Here is a 13,685-nt window from a genome sequence, read left to right as displayed (position 1 = left end):
TTAGGAAAGTGTTAGGACCCCAAATATTGTGGAGCTGACAATTCTGAAATCAACTGACTCCAAAGTTCAAGATAGAGAACATGCAGCAGTCTCTCTCTCTCTCTCTTTTTTTTTGGTACCAGGGATTGAACTTGGGTCCTTGTGCTTGTGAGTCAGGCAGCGGAACCCCTGAGCTAAATCCCTGGCCCCAGCAGTCTTTGTTAGATCACAGACTTTGCCCACACTATGCTGAAGCTTTGTTATGGGCCTTAGACTGAAAACATGAAGAAAGCAAATAGATCACCTTCTTTTTTGGACCTTAAGTAAGATACGAATTATCTTTCAAACTCTTATCTATTTGGGTTCATTGATTCATTCATTCAGCTGCTATGTGAAAGTGTTCTGGGTAAGGAACTTAAAAATGGCCCCTGAGCTAATTTCTGCCCAGTGTGTAGTAGTAGCATGGCCCTGTGATTCCTCTAATAAGGAATGAACAGCAGATATTAGGTGGCTGTCCCTGTCCCCAGAAAGACATGGACCATCAGGTTCAGAGAAACAAGAAAGAAATACAGCTTCTTTTTCCTCAAATAGCTATTTCTCAGCCAGCCCACTCTTGCAACCAGACATTTGAGGTGAGTAAGAGAACGTGATGAACTGCTTTGATCTTTGGCTTTCAAACATTTCACAGAACAGGAAATGTAATCGTAACCCGTCCTATATAGAACAAAGACAAAATTATACTTCTGATTAGATCTATCCATCACTTGGAAGACTACTTTTTAAAGTGATAAGGCCAGAATTGGTAGTACATGGATTAAGCAGTGGAAATACAGTCTATGGAAAAGAAATCATTAGAGTAATCATCCTACAGATTATCACAAGTGTGAGGAAAGTGGATGAAATCCAGAGGTGGTAAGGATGGATGAGACCAGGTGTCTCTCTCTCCTCAGCTATGACTTAAACTTGTCAGGGGGTAGGTAATCTGACGAAGTTATGGGCTGGCCTCCTAGAATCAAGTTGTTAATGTTTTCTTGTTTTCTCCTGAAGGGTATGTAGGGACAGGGGAAATTAGTGTGGGCAAAGCCATATCCTCTATCAGTCAGGCTTCAGGGACTCAGATCAGTGGATAGAAGTACTGCTGGTATAAAAGGAAGGGTCTCACACCAAGGACTGTGTGAAGCCAGCACTACTTGGCTACTCCTGGTAACAACTTGTAATGCTGTGTGGAACAGAGAAACATTTTTTTTCCTGACTTTTGAAATCAACGCCATGGACACTGCATGGAAAAGAGGCCAGCACTTTCTGAGTCACGGGAGATGGAACCACCACTAGATTTTGCCATTCACAAGGTATCCTTTGGAAGTAATGTCAGTGTGTCATGAGGTGGGAAACCTGACTGAGCTTAGAGATGAGGGATCAAGCTGACTAAATTCTGTCTTTGATGAGTCAAGAACTAATGAAATTTGATCTGTTACATTGAATACAAGTTTGTCTGTTTTTACAGATTTATAAGGGTGGAGGAAACAAAATTTACATTAGAATAGAATACACAGACACAAGAAAGCATTGCAGATCCTTAAGACATGTGGGTTAAATCCAATTCAAACAAATTACTAAAGTACTTGTTTTATTAAAGATCTTTAAGAGCAACATTCTTTGACAATTTGAGATAGATTTTGTGTTAGAAGTGAGAGCTGGGAAAAATGTCTGTGAATTACTAGGAGGAAGGACTTGGAAAAAGTAAAAGCCAGACTTTGAAATTTTTCCTCCTGAAAAGGGTAACCAGGAGGAAGTACCTACAATGTATATACCACCAATTTATTTAACAAACTTCTATAAAGATATGTATGATAGGCTATTCTGAAAATTTAGTTTCCTAAGAACTCTATCCACACTTTTCAAAATGGATTTCAGCTACCATTTCGCAGATAAAATTTGTAATAGAATAATTAATTCCTAAATATCACAGATTCCAAAGATCCTAGCATGCAACAGAACTGCAGTTGAAAACCAGGAACATCCCACAGCAGACATGTGCCCTTTTAGGTCTCCATCAAGAGCATCAGAGTTCTGTGGATACCACACAACTGCCTTCTTCAGGTTCTATACGTGGTTTGCATATTTACAGTTGGTATAGACAACTATTTATTTAGCTTGTAACCTGCAGAGAGGAGGTACTTCAGTAGGAAAGAGAGAATGAATTTAGATCATGGGTCAGGAAGTCCAGGTTGTATCCTTCCTCAGTCACTAAATAGTTGGCATGTTAAGTCACATTGACATCTTTGGGTTTCAATGCCCACATCTATAAAGAGTGCTGTGTTAGAATCTCTAAAGCACATTTCAGCTTTATGATTCTAAAATCCCAAGTACCTAGACCTGTATTAAACATAAATCTTTTGGCAAAATTATCTGCATTTCCCTTTGCAACAACCACAAGGATCTAACTAACCATCAGATATATATTTAATAAACTATTATATTATTTTGATATTTCAATAAGTAATTTTTGTTATAACAGTGACAAGAGTAAATTATTTGACTTAATTTATTATTGAGGAAAAAACAGTTTGACAAACTCAGCCAAGCTGACTAAAGAATTTCTTCAGAATTACCCAGAATGCTTTTAAAGAATAGGTTAAAGTTAAAAAAAAAAGAACAGGTTAAAGTAGAGATGAGTTTTGGAAACAAGAAATATGTCTCATTAATAGTTAGAAATGTATACATATACATATATAATATACATAAACATATATGAATATATATATATCCCCTCAAAGCCTCACACATTCATAGATGAGGTTTTTGGGAGGTGTCTGGATCATGAGTGTGTAGATTAAGTATGTACTGTACTGGATTAGTCCATTGATTGATTTAGTGTAATTCTGGGTGTGGATGATGGGAAGCACCACTTTGAGTACGAATGGCACCACCTGATAGGTTTGTAGCCCGAGTGGAATAACAGGGGAAAGGAAGGCTTGCTGCTGGGTGGTGTTTCTTGCCTGCCACACCATGGACTGTTTCTTTTCTGCAGTGGCTTTCTGCCATGCCACCCAGCCTTGGAGCCAGCTGACTATGAACTGAAACCTCTACAAACTATGAGTTAAAATAAACTTTTTCTCCTTTAACTTTTAGGTGTTGAGTATTTTGTAACAAGAAAGACATAGGCAACTAAGATGCAGACATTGTAGCTATATTTTTTTCTTTGCATTTCTATATTTTTGGATCTGTATTTCATTTTGCATATCATTGCATTACAGCCTCTTTTCTCTTTCAGTATATGCTTTTGCTTCTATGTTTCATTTTCTATCACTCTTCATATTTTTTGTCAAGTATTGTGGTCAGTTCTGAAAGTTAGTACAGTATTTCAAACAGAAGTCCATGTCCTAAATCAGAATTTCTTCAACTTTAATTTGTATAATCACCTGGAAAACAGAAAAAACATATTTTCTCATTCTTTGCATACTAGAAAATTTGAGATCATAGGTTAGAAATAAAGCCTAAAAATAAATATTTTGTTAAAAATTTGGGACAGTAGCTAGGAGCTCCTAATTTTCAAAATTATTCATCAGATCAATAGAGAGGAAGGGTTCTGTGAAGATTAGGTTTCCATTTTGTTTCATTTTATTTTACAAGAAGATAGATATAGAGCAACTCAACAAACTACCACCTGTCCTACCATATTAATGACCTTGAATTCCTCTTTAGCAGGAAATAGATGATATATCGGTACAAACTGACCCAGAATCACCATAAGTCACACCCACACATCTGGATATTTCCTCTGTCCCTACACACTTTTCCAGATTCACGATGTTTGGATAAGTGTTACTCAAAGGTCCATGTCCTCTGGGCTTGCCTACCAGTCCATCATGTTACCGGGAGGTGGTGGAACATTCAAGAGATGGGGTCTGACAGGAGGAAGTTAGATGCCAACGGTATGCCTTGAAGGGAATTATAAGACTCTTATTCATTTTCTCCCCTTTGTAGTTTTCAGCCACCATAGGGTGAATGGATTGCTCTGCTACACTCCTTCACCAACATCTGCTGCCCCCAAAAATGTGCCAACTGACTATGGACTGAAACCTTTGGATATGTGAGCCAGAATAAACCTTTTCTCATTATAACAAAACACCTGAGATAATAAACGTATGAAGAAGAAACACTTATTTTGGCTCATAGTGTTAGAGGTTATGGTCCATGACTGATTGGTACTACTGTTTTGAGCCTGGAGTGACGCAGAACATCATGATGAGAGCACTTGGTAGAGTAAAGTTGCTCACTTCATCAGCCAGGAAGCACCCTCAGCAACACAAAGATCTCCTTTAAGGCTCCACTTCTGAAATGTCCACCATGCTTCCTAATAATTCCTACCTGGGGACCAAGCCTTTACTCATGGGTGTTCAGGAAATATTCAAAATCTAAACTACAGCAGGTAGAAAATGTGAGTATGAGGTGCATGATGGCAGAAGAGGATTCATTCATTAAAAGATTATGGCCTAACTAGAGGTGGACATGGCCTTCAATTATATAAAGATGTTGAGATACATGGTGAGAGTTTAAATTTTTAAAAGCCACAGTAAAAGAAATGTCACCATTAACTCCACTCAAAATAATTTTTCTTTCTTGGATAATACTTATCCCTTTGTTCTTTCCACTTTCTGAAGCAGTTCTGCAAGACTTCTTTCAAACATTTCTTTAAGAGGTATGATTTAAAAAAAACTACAGTGAATGCTGCCGCTGAGTGCCATCCAACATGAAAATATTATGCTGTTTCCTCATCTACATTATCCCCAGGGTCTGGCACCGTGTGACTTCTGGCTCTTTCCCAAAGTAAAAATGAGCACACACTGTAAGCATTTTTAATTGATTCGAGATATCCAGGCAGCTATGACAGTGCAACTAAAAACACTCACAAAGGAGGGCTTTCAGCACTGCTTCAGAAAGTGGCAGGAATGATGGCATGAGTGAGTTTGAAGCAAATGGGAGTATTTTGAGAGGGGTTAATGGCAATGTGTTTTTTTATTGTAATACCTTTTTTCAAAATTTAAGCATTCACCGTATTTGTCGATCACACACAAAATATTCAGGGCTTAGTGATATATTCTCATCTATTTTCTCTACACGTTTAATACGAAGAAATTTTAGTGATCATATATTCATATATATATCCTTAACTCTGGGAAATGTGAACTGGATTTCACATACATGGTTAATATGCAACCCTAATCTTACTGGAGGTTATTCATGCATGAAAAAGCCGAAAGAGGAGTTCTAGAGTGACCTCAAACATGTGGTTCAGACTGTCCTTTTACTTGGTGAACTGGATTTTTTTGTTGAAGTGGGTATCTTGATTCTAGATTCATTCTTCTGTAGGGTAGAGCCAAAGATACCTATTTTGCTTTTACCCCTGGAATACCTTTGGGTTGAGCACATGTTAAAATTCTTTAGAGATTCAAGAATGATAACCAACATCCCACATTCTTAATTTATTTCTATCTTTTATTTTTAGATCCAATAAATGAATCTTATACACCAGCTATTCCATACAGCACCGGGAGATGACTGTATGATAAAGAAACGGATCTACCTGACTATGGTTATTAAAAAATGGCAGCAACCGCATAACACAAACTCTACTTCTGAGAGAAGTATGCCGAAAGCTACTTTTCCATAAAGTTTGCAAGTTCAGCCAATCTCAATGACTCTTCGGATTGATGCACTGCACATTTACCATATCACTCTAATGGAAAGTCATTGGAAGTACATTTAGTGTGGACACATCACATTCTACATACTCATGGTAGAAAACCTTTCTATCTGAAAAGGCAGAAGGGCTGGTTTGACGAATTGAAAAGGTACATGCTATTAGAACAAGCCAAGTTAACTGTCAGTAGGAAAGGTGTTGGAAGATATTTCTAAGCATTATGGTTGAAGTCATGCATGGCCTGTAATTTTTGGCTTCCAAGTTTTTCTTCCTTTTATTTCTCTTATCCGGTGAATACAAACAATAAGTGAATAAAATAAAAAGTATGATACAAAGGTGAAGAGAATAGTTCTAATGTCAGATATTAAAAATCTAAGTTAGCCATTTACCACTCTGTGACACAGAGTAAATTATTTAAATTTCCTTCCAAAGGCCCTGCCTGTGAGCACAAGAGGCCTGTGGGAACACTCTTGATCCAAACCAGGACATTATTCATGGAGGGTTTTTATTCATGTTTTTAACAAACAGCTTTCTTTAATAATCCCGCCACAGCTCTTCGTTTAAGCTCAGTGTGCATCTTGGGGTAACAAAGTCTTTCAGTTATCCAAGTGAACTCTTCAAGGAAAGAACCTTCATTTGAGTCAGTGGAACCCATGGCAACCCAGGAGTACTAAAGGGCAGAGCCAGCTCTACGGAATTGTACTCTTTTAGGAAAAAAAGATGTCAAAGGAAAAAAAGTGTAATATTTTTCAATATAGAATGAAGGAAATGAACAAAATGAGGCTAGAAGGTCTTTTGAGTAGAAAAGGGAGGTAGGCTTACAGAGGACAGAATATAATTGCAAGAAGAGAGAAGCTCAGTGTGCTGGCATAGATGAGTTGTTCTAATCAGCAGTGGAGACTGGGAGCCTGAAGTCTACCACTAGGAAGAAAGATGAATAAGGCAACTGTAAACTTGAACCCAGCTCTGGAGAGCTCCCAGAGAGGTAGATTGGAGTAAGGAAAGTTGTTAGAAATAGGCCCTAGACAGGTAATTTTTGTAAGGAAGTCAGAAGAGCTCACTTTGTCTAGAAGGTAGAAATGAAATTAGTGCTATGAATGTGGTAAAAATTAGCTGTGAACTTAAACTATTTAAGTGAGCTGGATAGGATAAATGCTCCTCAAGTCTTGGGACAGAGATACATGAGGTCAGTGATACAGAATCTGGGACAGGACCATTTTCCTTTCTCTGGACCTGGTCACCAGCATGGTTCAGTAGGGTGTCCTGAGGGCTAAGGGACAGCTCTCTGTGGAGGATAACCATATTGTATGGGATAGGTAGGAGTGGTCCTGGTGGGAATGGTCCTCTTTAGGGAGGTATAGCAGGGTGGGTAACAGGAGGTACAGAGATCAGGGTCAGGGGAGGAGAAGAAGACCAACAATTAAGCGAGAAGTAGAATTTCATCCCCAAGTGAGAAGCAGAAATGGTATGAGATCAGTGTTTTACAAGCTACAGAGTATGAACTTCCTGATGGGCAGGAGTTCTGTCTGCTTCTTTTTAGAACTTTTTCCTGGACACCAAAGAGTACTCAACATAAAAGTCTGCAATTCATAGTTGAGTGAGTGAATGAATGAATGAATGAAGAATTAATGACACATGGTACGGTGAAGTTAGATATGTGGGTTAGGATGTGGGGGGGGTCTTTGCCCAAAGTAGATGTGGGAGTAATTAAATCAAGGATTTGGATATAGTTTCAAGGATAAGATAAAGAAGAGATGAGGACACCAAGGAGCATTGAAATTTGAGGAGTAAAAAGAGAGAACATCAAGGTTTCAAGAATTTGACTATAGAGGTAGTAACAAAGCTGGGAGAGAGTAGAGCTTGAGGCCCTAGTCCTTGGGCTGCAGGCTTGCAATCCCCAGATGACAGCTGACCACTAAAACATCATTAAGTTTTACTGACCTTTTGACTAACTTGTCCCTTTCTCTAAACTATGCAGACTCAAACCCAGGACAGTTACTTTCTTGCAAATAGTTTAATTCTGCCAGCACCAGTCAGAATGGCTGACTAACAAATCGTGTGATTGCCAAGCTTTTCGTGGTTTGAAGCTATAAACCCAGGCTTCATTTTGTAAATTCTGGGGCACATTTTCAAGATTGCTGAGTTTTGAATATTCCTATATCTCAATCTTAATTAGCTTCACATAAATGCAATGTTCTCTGTTCTTGACTAGATTAATCTTATTGTAACACAGGAAACTCATTCCCTCATCCCCTTTACATTCAGAAAAAATCTGTGTCCACTGGTAAGTAGTGGCTATTTATTAGATATTGCTGAATGCATATCATTACCCAATTTACACTTCCAAAAATAAGCTTAAATTCCACTTTCTAAGAGAGAGCCTTCCACTCCTTTCTTAGCTGTTTCCCACTGTACACATTAAAGGGAAGTGCTTGCCCCATCACGTTTGGACCCTCTTACTGCAGGAGCCCTCACGTATTAATGTTTCTCAGGATTCTGACTGTGGTCGCCACCCCCACACACACTCATTTTTTCAACATGGGGTCTCCTTATATAGCCCTCCTGGCCATGAACTCTAGATCTTCCTGTTGAGACTCTCGAGACCTGAGATTACAAGAACTCACCACCAATCGTGGCTGGTTGCCTCCTCCTGCACTCTACCAGAGACTTGTAAACCACTACTCCGGAGCCATGGCCAGTTAACACTAATGTTTTTCTTGTTCTGCACGGTAACAAATTAAATGTAAGATATTTTTGAGGTTCACATGCAATTTTAAGGAATAAAACAGAAATTTCATTACTGTACTCTTTACCCAGTTTCCCCTAGTGGCAAAACTTTGAAAAATTATAGTACCAGTCACATCAGATTATGACATGGACACAGTCAAGATACAGAGATTTCTGTCACAGCAAATATACCTCTTGTTGCCCTTTTGTAATGACACTCACTTCCCTTGTACCACCAGCCCTCCTTATCCTCAGTCAACCTCTAGTCTGTTCTCTGACTCTAGCTTTGACATTGCAACAGTATTATGTGCATGAAGTAATAAAGGACAAATTATATGGAACTGGTATTTTTTACTCAACATTATTTTCTAAAGATTCATCCAGTAGTTGTGCATATCAACAATTCTCCCTCTCTCTGTCTCCCTCTCTCTCTCTCTCTCTCTCTCTCTCTCTCTCTCTCCACTGAACAGTTTTCTATTACACCTATGGACCCCAGTTTGTTTACTCATTCACCCGCTCCTAGTTTTTGCTTATTATGAAGGAATAGTACTTTACAGGTTTTTTGGGAGTATGTAAGTCTTTGTTTCTCTGAAATAAATAGGTATGAGTGTAATTTCTGGGTCATATGGCAATCGCATGCTTAGTTTTATAAATAACTGCCAGAATGTTTCTCTAATGGTACCTATATCGTTTTTCCATTGCTACCAGTAATATATGACTGATCTAGGTTCTCTGCCCCCTTGGTAGCATTTGGTATTGTTAATTAATTTTTATTTCAGTCACTCTGATAAGCTTGTAGTGGTATCTCATTGTGCTTTTAATTTGCATTTCCTGTTGATTAGTGATGTTGAATACCTTTCCAATTTTTGGCCATATGTATATGTTTTGATGAAATATCCCTTCATGTTTTATTCATATTACAATTATATTTTTACCCTTTTCACCTTTTGAATTGTAAGAGTTGTTTTTTTTTCTTTTGAATTTTAAGAGTTGTTCATTGTTCATGTATGTGGTTTGCAATCTTTTTTCCCACTGTAGAGCTTGGGCTTTCAACCTCTTAACAGGATTTTTCACTGTTTTTTAAATTTGATACAGCCTAGTGAATCAGTTTTAATTTTTATGGCTCACACTTTTATTTTACCTACTCATAGATCCTGCATGTTTTCCCCTTATGTTTCTGTTCTAAAGTTTTTATAATTTTGTGTTAGACATTGAAATCCACAATCCATTATGAGTCAATTTTTCTATAAGGTGAATCAGGTTCAGAAGGTCCTCTAGGTCTGCTCCAGCACCATGTGTTGGAAAACTGTCTTCCCTCTATTTTAATTCATGTGCACCTTTTTCAAAAATCACTTGGGTATATTTTTTTGTTTGCATCTCCTGCTGGAGATCAATGTTTCATTGATCTATGTCTTTCCTGTGAGATATCAGATGTCTCACAGACTTCTTTATTGTTGCTATCTAATGAGTCCTAAAATTGTGTTTATAAATTTCTCCACTTTATTCTTCTTTTAAAAGACTAAGAGGCCAGGGACGTAGCTCAGTGGTGCTACTGCCTGCCTCACAATTGCAAGGACCCAAATTCTATCCTCAGTACCAAAAAAAAAAAAAAAAAAGACTATTTATCTGTTCTAGTTCCTTCATTTTTTACAGAGTAATCCTATTTATTTCTAAAAAACCCCTCTAATTTCGATTTTTGATAAGCATGGCATTATAGATATTATATGTACATCTGTGTTTGTGAACAAATAGCGCGTTTTCTATTTTGAATGTTTTAATTCACACACAGAATATATTCAGCTATTCTTTCATTTTCTTCAGCACATAAGTCTAGGGCAGGTTTTGTTAGATTTATATCTAAATATTTTTATCTTTTTTGAATGACTGTATATGGTATTGTACTTTTAAATTAATTTCTTATGTATCATTGCTACATGATCTTGCTGAACATGCTTGTCATTGAAGATACCCTTTAGATTCTTTGGGATTTTCTGTCATCGGCAAAAAGGGACAGTTTTATTTCTGTCTTTGTATTCATGTGCTTTTCATTTCCTTTTCTTGCTTCATTTCATTGGCTAGCAGTTCTAGCTCTGTTTAAGTCAGAGTTGAGTAAGAGTGGATATATTTGTCTTGTTGTTGATCTTAGGGAGGAAATATTATATGTCTTACCAGTAAACATATTGTTAGATATAGGTTTCTAAAATATTCTCTCTCAAGCTAAAGAAGTCCTCCTGTGTTCCTACTTTTTTTGCAAATGATTTTTAATGTTGAATGAGTATTGAATTTTGTCATGATTGCTTCACAATTTTTATCAGGTAATTTTAATGTATTGTCATCTATTGGTGATCATTTTTCATTTAGTTTGATGTCTTCCTGGTTTCATCTACAGTGAGTGATTTTTCAAAGAAAACCTGGACATTTTTAGGTTACATCGGGGGACTCCAGATCTTACTTAAGCCCCCCGCCCTTGCTGGCTTCCACTCACACCTCTTCCTGCCTGGACCACTGCTTCAATCCTACGGCAGCACATCACATTGTTTGGTTGGTTATTTCTGGCCTTCCCTCCACCAGATGTGAGGCAAAGGAGGGAAAAATTTAAGACACAGCAGAGATGAGTGATGTGAGACATAGACTAAGAAAAATGTCACTTACTGGCAAAGCTAGACTGATGTAAACAAGAATGCTAGGGAGGTGATGGGCCATAGGCAGAGAGGGAAAACACACTCCCAGTGAGCCATGTACATGACTTCAAAGATAGGAACATACCAGTTGGCAATAAATATTTATAAAATGAGACATAGGTATTTAGACCATTAGCCTGCCACATACTCTTTCCATATAATGAAATATGAAGTTTAAATCATGATAAAGACAAGGCAGAGCTAATAATAGAGGATCTAAATTTAGGCTTGGGTAAATGGTCAAGTTTATTTTAATATATGGATCTATGCACACATACATTATAGACAAGTCTAGCTTTTTAAACAGCCTCAGCTGGTTTGCATTCATATCCCTTTGGTTTTTTTTCCCATATTTCTTATGAAAGAAAAAGTTTTCACTCAACTCATGGTCTCTTTTCTTTTGTCCTCCAACACTTCATTCTATCTAATGTGACTAGAGATATCCCTGCCTTGTCAAGTCATGCTCATTTGTTAAATTAAAGAAAGGAAGCACTGGACTTAGAGGAGGCATACACAGTTCATCCTAATTGTATTTTCCAACTTCTTTCAAAGTCTAGGCTAAGCAGTTTCCAACTAAGTGTTTAGTGTAGTCTTTTTCTTTTACTGGTTTTCCAGTAATTTCTCTAAATTTATCTATTATATTTATGAACTCATAAGCTTCATCATGTAGAGTACAGGGCTGACTTATCAGAAGGTTGACTTATCAGAAAGGTTTAGTGAAATTCAGGGCTTATTCCTAAATCCTGCCTTGGAACTCCTTGTTGATTATAAACAGTGACTCATTTTCTCTTCTTAGAGATATTGGGAAACAACTAGCAAACGGACAAAAAAACTAATTATGCTGAGTTAGGGACTGCTGCTATACCTTCCAAACTAAAGGGATGACTTTCCCAGGATCTTCAGTGTCCCCACCTCTTATATTGTACTGGGCACTGCCCTGATCCTATTGTTTAGGTGGGGCCTAATGAACTTGTAACTAAAGTTACATACTATGGTCTTGGCAAACAGATTATACTGGTTAGAGTTATGTGGTATGAGATTGAGTCTCAGCTAGATACACTTGAACCAGTTACCTGGAAATTCTGGTTTTTACTTCCCTCACTTATAAAATAAGAATAGTATCACGTTCTCAGTGTTTGTGTGGATTAATTAAGGGTGTACTAGGTCTACTTATGATCATTATTGTTAATACAGGTGGAACAGCTCTGGCAGTGGGAAAACAGATTGACAATGGTACATATCTCACTGCAGAGATTAGGGAAGAAGTCTACAACTGTGATTTTCATATTTTAATATTTATGTCTGCCTTTAATAGCATTTAATGCATTTTTTTCCAGAAAAAAATTCTTTTGAGACAAGATCTCACTATATTGCTTGGACTGGTTTCAAACTACTGGGTTCAAGTGGTCCTTTGTCTCAGCATCCCAAGTAGCTGTAACAAAAGGCATGCACCATGGTTCCTAGACTTTGTCAAGGTCTTAAAAATAATTTTCTTGTCTTATACTCCATTGTATTCTTTGAATTTCCCAATGAAGCCAGGTAAAATAACACACACACACACACACACACACACACAGTGAGAGAGAGAGAGAGAGAGAGAGAGAGAGAGAGGCTTCTTAAAGATACATTGCTATGTTGTTTAAGATCAAGTCAAGAACCTTCTTTTTGCTGATATTTACATATACTTGTTCAGTTCAATAAAATTACGAGTTCCACCAAAGCCCTCTTCTATTGCATGAAAGGAATTTTTTAAAATTCTAGGCAGGAAACTTTTGACCGTGGAAGCTACCAAACCTCTGTACTCCTCATCTGAAGTCCGTGGCACACCATTACGACTCATTTATCATAAATAATTGTGATATCTTAAAAGTGTATATTTTAAATGTAAATATAATGAAAATCTCTTCTGTGACTCTCGCTCCTGCGGTATGAAGCCTCACTCCCTATCTACAGGTGCACAGGCCGAACAGAAGAGAGCAGCATCCCTTGGACTGCAGCTCGGCCCCAATACTGAAAGCAAGGGCCAGAGATCTCAGTACCTGCTCCTGAATTCCTCTAGTTAATTCCAGCCCTGTGATCTTGGCCATTATTTGGTTCATGTGCCTCGATTTCCTCATATATAAAGATGGCGTTAAAGCTCAAAAGGGAGATGTTAATACCTCCTAGGAATATTGTAAAAATTAAATAAAATATATTTGAAATTCAGTCACATACAGTCAGGCACACAATAAATACTCAATGAACATTTGTTCTCTAGTTTTTTGCTCTCACATGTTGTCCTCAGTGTATCTTTTTTGGGGGGGCGCTGAAATAAATATATCAAATTCTGGCTTAGGTAGAAGCTTAGACAGTTTGGAATTCCTTCTACACTAGGATTTTTAATTAGGCCGTATAAATTTGGAATTAAATAATGTATGAGCAATTTAGGTAAGTGAAGAATTAGCTGTAAACATCTTTTATAAGAATGTTTTTCAAACTTCTTGAATTTGCTAGAGCATCAATGAAGTTTTGGAGAGAAAAGTTCGTTTATTACTTTTTAAAAAAATTACTCATGTTTGTAAAGACCGCTGGTCTACTTTAAAGGCAACACAGGA

Source organism: Fukomys damarensis, unplaced genomic scaffold (assembly GCF_012274545.1).
Source record: "Fukomys damarensis isolate Sample0158 unplaced genomic scaffold, DMR_v1.0_HiC HiC_scaffold_17, whole genome shotgun sequence".
NCBI lineage: Eukaryota > Metazoa > Chordata > Mammalia > Rodentia > Bathyergidae > Fukomys > Fukomys damarensis.
This window is presented reverse-complemented; position numbering follows the sequence as displayed.